Source organism: Helianthus annuus, chromosome 3 (assembly GCF_002127325.2).
Source record: "Helianthus annuus cultivar XRQ/B chromosome 3, HanXRQr2.0-SUNRISE, whole genome shotgun sequence".
In the NCBI taxonomy this organism is placed as follows: domain Eukaryota; kingdom Viridiplantae; phylum Streptophyta; class Magnoliopsida; order Asterales; family Asteraceae; genus Helianthus; species Helianthus annuus.
In genome coordinates this window covers 44444309-44450501 of record NC_035435.2, presented here as the reverse complement: position 1 = coordinate 44450501, position 6193 = coordinate 44444309, and the positions used below count along the sequence as shown (strand labels likewise).

General features: G+C 41.6%; 1 long non-coding RNA gene across 1 annotated transcript; it reads left to right on the top strand.

Moving 5' to 3' along the window:
* The first annotated feature begins 248 nt into the window (after positions 1-248).
* On the top strand, positions 249-1128 carry LOC118490593. Its single transcript, XR_004889481.1, has 2 exons — positions 249-310; positions 915-1128. It is a non-coding gene; the product is annotated as an uncharacterized LOC118490593 (long non-coding RNA).
* Positions 1129-6193: the final 5065 nt, after the last annotated feature.

The window sequence follows — 6193 nt, the reverse complement described above, 5'->3', positions numbered from 1 at the left end:
CAGAAATTAGTAGTTAACAATCATGTAAAATGGTTGATTTATGTGAAATTAGGGCTAAATGATAAACTAAAGATGTGATGTTTAACCATGTAAAAATCTGCTCATGAAGTGTTTGTTGAAATGCCTCTATGAAGGCTTAAAAACTGAAATTTCAAGTTTAAACGTATAATCACGATTTTTGGTGTATTATGCGAATTATGATTGAAGAGAGAGTTCTAAACATGCGATAAATGAACTCTATAGGAACGGGCGCAGGAGCATCAAGCGGACAATCGGGTGGCGAACCACGTTTAAAAGGTCCACTTTGAAGGTATGTAACTTGACCCGTTACATTAAGTAGATTTTGATAATCATATGATGCGTAATTGAATTTTTAGAATAAGAGTTGTTTGAATTAAAGCGGAGATGACGCTACATTGAATAATAGGTCAAAGTTGGTTAGAACTCGTTGGTAGTCGTTACAAAAGGAGGATTCCTTAGACGAGCCAAACGGGTCGAATAATCAAAATAAGGCATGGTTGATGCTTCGGAATATAATGGATTGATCTTTGATATTGGTTGATTAATAACATATTAGATATACAAGAATTTAGAATAATAGTATGCTAGAAAAGCGAAACCCGGAATTTGGGGTTGAGTATAAAGAACAATTTAAACAAGATATGGATTTCCAGGGACTACCGTAAGTTACGGTAGTACCGTAACTTACGGTAGAGGTCAGATGCTTACGGTGGTTTGCCCCTGTCTTACGGCAGACCAAAAACTTACAGGACCTAACGTAACTTACGGTGACACCGTAAGTTACGGTGGAACCAGCAAACTTGTAATTTATTATTCGTAATCAGAAGTTGGTTCTCGTGTTTATATATTATATAATAATGTCAAAACTAATGTTTTAATGGTTTTGACCATAGGTGACGTAATGGATCTTACGGATGGCGGTCGAGCGAATAATGAAGAACCGAACACTACATTTTGAAGCTTCCGCAATGTTTTAAATATTTAGTAGTCCTTGTGTATGGGTTGTAAACACTTGTTAAACTACTTTTGAAATGTTTTAACTTAGTCATTAGTTGACTAAGGTTGACGTACTTATGAACTCCGTTAATGAATTGTCATGTTACTTAACCAATATTTTAATAGAAATGGTGTATTTTATTATTAAAATCAAGTGAAAAATTTAAGGGTGTTACAGGTTGGTAATCTGAGCTTAAGGTTGTCAACAAAGTGTTCGGTTCAAGATTGATCGACCGTCTGGTAAGAATTAACTTATTATGTTAATGAATCATGTCTTATGTAAGGAATGAGAAATGAGTTGATATGCATGGGAAGAGCATGTTAACACACTCAAACCCGGAAAGTGCATTAAATGTGAACGGTTAAAGCAAGTTGAGAACTTGGCTAAACCGAAACAAACGAAGCAAGGTTATAAATGAAATGTTTAACGTTTAAATGTAAACATTTCAGTTTCAAGATGTCAGATGGGAATGATGATAATCCGGTGCAAACAAACACCGAACAAATGAAAGAAATAATTGCCGAAGAGGTAGGAAAGGCAATTGAAGGCAGTCTATCCGGGTTTATAGACAAGATTCAAAGCACGGTGTTATCGCTCGTAGAAGAACGAGTTAAAAGGTTGGAGGATACCGTCAACCATATGAAAGACAAAACTGGAGAACGCAAAGGGTGTTCGTACAAGGAATTCATGGCGTGTAAACCGCTAATCTACAACGGGGAGGTTGACCCGATAATTTGTCAAAGATGGATAAGTGATATTGAAGGGGTGTTTGAACGGACCCATTGTGAAGTAGGCGACTTTGTTGCCTATGGAACGGGTCAATTGAGGAACCAAGCTAAAGATTGGTGGGATAACAAAAAGAAGGAAATGGGAGCCGAAGTGGCGAGGGTTATAACTTGGGACGAGTTTAAGGTACCATTCCTTAAACACCATAGTCCCAAAGCGGTTATCAATAGAATCAAAGAAGAATTCATCCAGCTGAGACAAAAGGGTGAAACAATCGATAAGATCACGGGCATCTTCATGGATAAGCTCAGATTTTGTGACGAGTTAGTCACCACTGAAGAACAAAAGATATATTACTATTACAACATGCTGAGTGCTGAGTACCGAGAATTTATGACTCCGTCAAAATACAAAACCCTCACGGAGATTATCAACACCGCTCGGGAACGGGAAATCGAGTTAAAGAAACAAGTGGAGAGAGGTGAGCGAAGGGCACATGATGTGAATCCAAGCCCTACAAAGAAAGCCCGAACGGGAGAATCGGGAAAGAAGGTGGATGTTAAAGGTGGGTCGCCAAGTTGCAAAGTCTGCAGGAAGGGACACAAGGGGGAATGTCGATTCAAAGACAAGCCATGCCCCATATGTAATAAGACGGGGCACACGGCCTCGCTATGCCCGGGAAAAGTATCAGTTTGCTACAATTGCTATCAACCCGGCCACAAAAAGTCCGAATGCCCGGACTTAGTTGGAAAGAGAGATGCTAAGGAGTCTCCAGCAGAAGCCCCCAAAGCGAAGGCTAGGTCCTTCCAACTTACTGCAGCTGAAGCAAAAACAGAACCCGATGTGGTTTCAGGTATATTCACAATTAACTCAATTCCAGGACGTGTATTGTTTGATACGGGTGCGAATAAATCCTTCATTTCGCATGGGTTTATTCGACATCCTTCATTTGTATTGACGAAATTACCTGTGCCCTTAGAAGTTGAAATAGGGGATAACAAAAGCTTTATAGTTTGTGATGTTTGTCGAGGCTGCAAATTAAACATCGACGATGAGGAATACTTGATAGACCTAATTCCGATGTCAATGGGGGAATTTCAAGTAGTCGTTGGGATGGATTGGCTAGCCCAACACCACGCAAAAGTTGTGTGTTTTCGTAAAGAAATAAAACTAATATCTCCGAGCGGGAAACACGTCACCATTTATGGCGAAAAAGGAGGTAACCCCATAGTGTGCTCAATGTTGAAAGCTCACAAGCTTATGAAGCGAGGATGCAAGGCGTTCATGATATACGCAAATGAGCCCGAGAGAGAATCACGGAAGATTGAAGATGTACCTGTAGTACGAGATTTTGGAGATGTGTTTCCGGAGGATTTACCGGGAATACCGCCTGAACGGGAAGTAGAGTTCGGAATCGAATTGATTCCGGGCGCAAAACCCGTAGCCAAAGCTCCGTACCGACTCGCACCGTCGGAATTACAAGAGTTGATGTCCCAAATCCAAGACTTGCTTGATAAGGGGTTCATTAGGCCGAGTGTGTCTCCTTAGGGCGCACCGGTGTTGTTCGTAAGAAAGAAAGACGGAAGCATGCGTATGTGTATCGATTACCGGGAGTTAAAAAAACTCACGGTAAAGAACCGATACCCGCTTCCGAGGATAGATGATTTGTTCGACCAATTACAAGGTGCGAACTGGTTTTCAAAGATTGACCTTAGGTCTGGGTATCACCAACTAAGGGTCAAAGAAGAAGACGTACCGAAGACGGCTTTCCGCACAAGATATGGACATTATGAATTCCTCGTAATGTCATTTGGGCTAACAAATGCACCCGCGGCTTTCATGGACCTCATGAACCGGGTTTGTAAGCCAATGTTGGACAAGTCGGTCATCGTGTTCATCGATGATATCTTGGTGTATTCAAAAAGTGAAGCTGAACACGCAAACCACTTACGAGAAGTGTTAGAGACACTTAGACAAGAAAGGCTGTATGCGAAGTTCTCTAAGTGTGCCTTTTGGTTACGAGAGGTACAATTTCTTGGCCACGTCATAAGTGCCGACGGAGTATTGGTGGATCCGTCCAAGATTGAGGCTGTGTCAAAATGGAATCCCCCGAAGAACCCTTCGGAAATTAGAAGCTTTTTGGGGCTTGCGGGATACTATAGGAGATTCATTCAAGATTTCTCCAAGATTGCGTTACCGCTAACAAAGCTAACCCAAAAGAAAGAGAAGTTCATTTGGGGTGTCGATCAAGAAAGAGCGTTTCAAACGCTAAAAGAGAAGTTAACACAAGCTCCGGTACTGACATTGCCGGACGGGGTTGAAGATTTGGTAGTTTATTCTGATGCTTCACTATCGGGGCTCGGATGTGTTTTGATGCAGCGGGGCAAAGTTATAGCTTATGCCTCGAGGCAATTGAAACTTCATGAGAAGAAATATCCCATGCACGATCTTGAGTTGGCTGCGGTGGTATTTGCCTTAAAAATATGGAGGCACTACCTATATGGGGTAAAGTGCACCATATTCACCGACCACAAGAGCTTGAAATACTTTTTTGATCAAAAGGAGTTAAATATGCGACAAAGACGATGGCTAGAAACGGTGAAGGATTTTGACTATGAAATACACTACCACCCCGGAAAGGCAAATGTGGTAGCAGATGCTCTGAGCAGAAAAGCGGATTACGTCCCGATACGGGTAAGGTCGATGCAACTTGTGGTGACCTCGGGTATACTTGAACGTATTCGAGAGGCGCAATTAGAAGCAGTAAAAGAGGAGAATTGGAAGAAGGAAAGAATAATCGGGCAGTTGAAAGATTTGACGGATGGGAATAACGGGTTGAAGACTCGATTCGGGAGAATATGGGTTCCAAATACTTGTGGGGTGAAGACACTTTTACTTGAGGAAGCTCATAAATCCCGATATTCAATTCATCCGGGAGCGACCAAAATGTACAATGATTTAAAGCAAAACTATTGGTGGCCCGGGATGAAAAGAGATGTGGTGAAGAAAGTAGAGAAATGCTTGACATGTTTACAAGTCAAGGCGGAGCACCAAAAACCATACGGTAAACTTCAACCTTTGGAAATTCCGGTTTGGAAATGGGAACAAATCACCATGGATTTGTTGACCAAATTGCCCAAAACTAACCGCGGGTTTGATGCCATATGGGTAGTTGTAGATAGATTGACGAAAAGCGCTTACTTCATTCCAATTCGTGAGACCTATACATCCGAGAAGATGTCGGAAGTGTACACCAATGAAATCATAGCACGGCATGGAGTACCGATATCCATTGTGTCAGATAGGGATACTCGGTTTACTTCAAAATTTTGGTGGGAATTCCAAGAACAAATGGGGGCTAAATTGTTCATTAGCACTGCTTATCATCCACAAACAGATGGGCAGAGTGAAAGAACAATACAAACGTTGGAAGATATGCTGCGGGCTTATATTATTGACTTCGGAGGTAGTTGGGATGTCCATCTACCCTTGGTCGAATTTGCATATAACAATAGCTATCACGCGAGCATTAAGATGGCCCCGTATGAACTGTTATATGGCAGAAAATGTCGAACTCCGGTATGTTGGGGAGAAGTGGGTCTACGAGGGATAGCACCTACCGATATAATCCGGATTACGAATAAGAAAATCGACATAGTTCGGGCACACTTGAAAGCGGCTCAAGACAGGCAAAAGGCGTATGCGGATAAAAGGAATAGGCCAATTGAATTTCAGGTTGGAGACATGGTTATGCTAAAAGTTTCCCCATGGAAGGGCATTATTAGATTCAGAAAAAGGGGGAAACTAAGCCCGAGATTTACTGGGCCATTCAGGATCGCTGAACGGGTTGGCAAAGTAGCTTATCGTCTCGAATTACCCGAGGAGTTGAGTGGGATTCATAGCACGTTCCACGTGTCACACCTTCGAAAATGTTTGGCCGACGAAACTGCTTATATCCACTATGATGATATCGAGGTGGATAACAACCTCAACTATGCAGTAAAACCAATTGCGATTTTAGAACGTAAAGAGAAAAGTTTGAGGAACAAGGTGATTAATCAAGTCAAGGTCAAATGGGAGCACAGGAAAGGTTCGGACACTACGTGGGAGTCCGAAGAGGAGATGCGACGTCTCTACCCAACATTATTTGGTACGTACTTCGGTTTCGGGGACGAAACCCTTTTAAGGGGGTGGACTTGTAACACCCCGAAAATGTAAGACTTTATATTAGAATTATGAAGTGTAAAATAAACGGGAATAAGCTAACTAGGATAAACAACACGGTTAGTTAGGAGTCTTGTAGTAACACACGAATAAAGTAAAAAGCCTAAACTATAAACCTAATTGAAAGTTGAGGGGCCTAAGTTGTTAAATAAGAAACTTAAATCACTAAGTTAGTGAAATTAAAAACCAAACACTCCATTTTTGGAGGTCTGGTCGATCAGAACA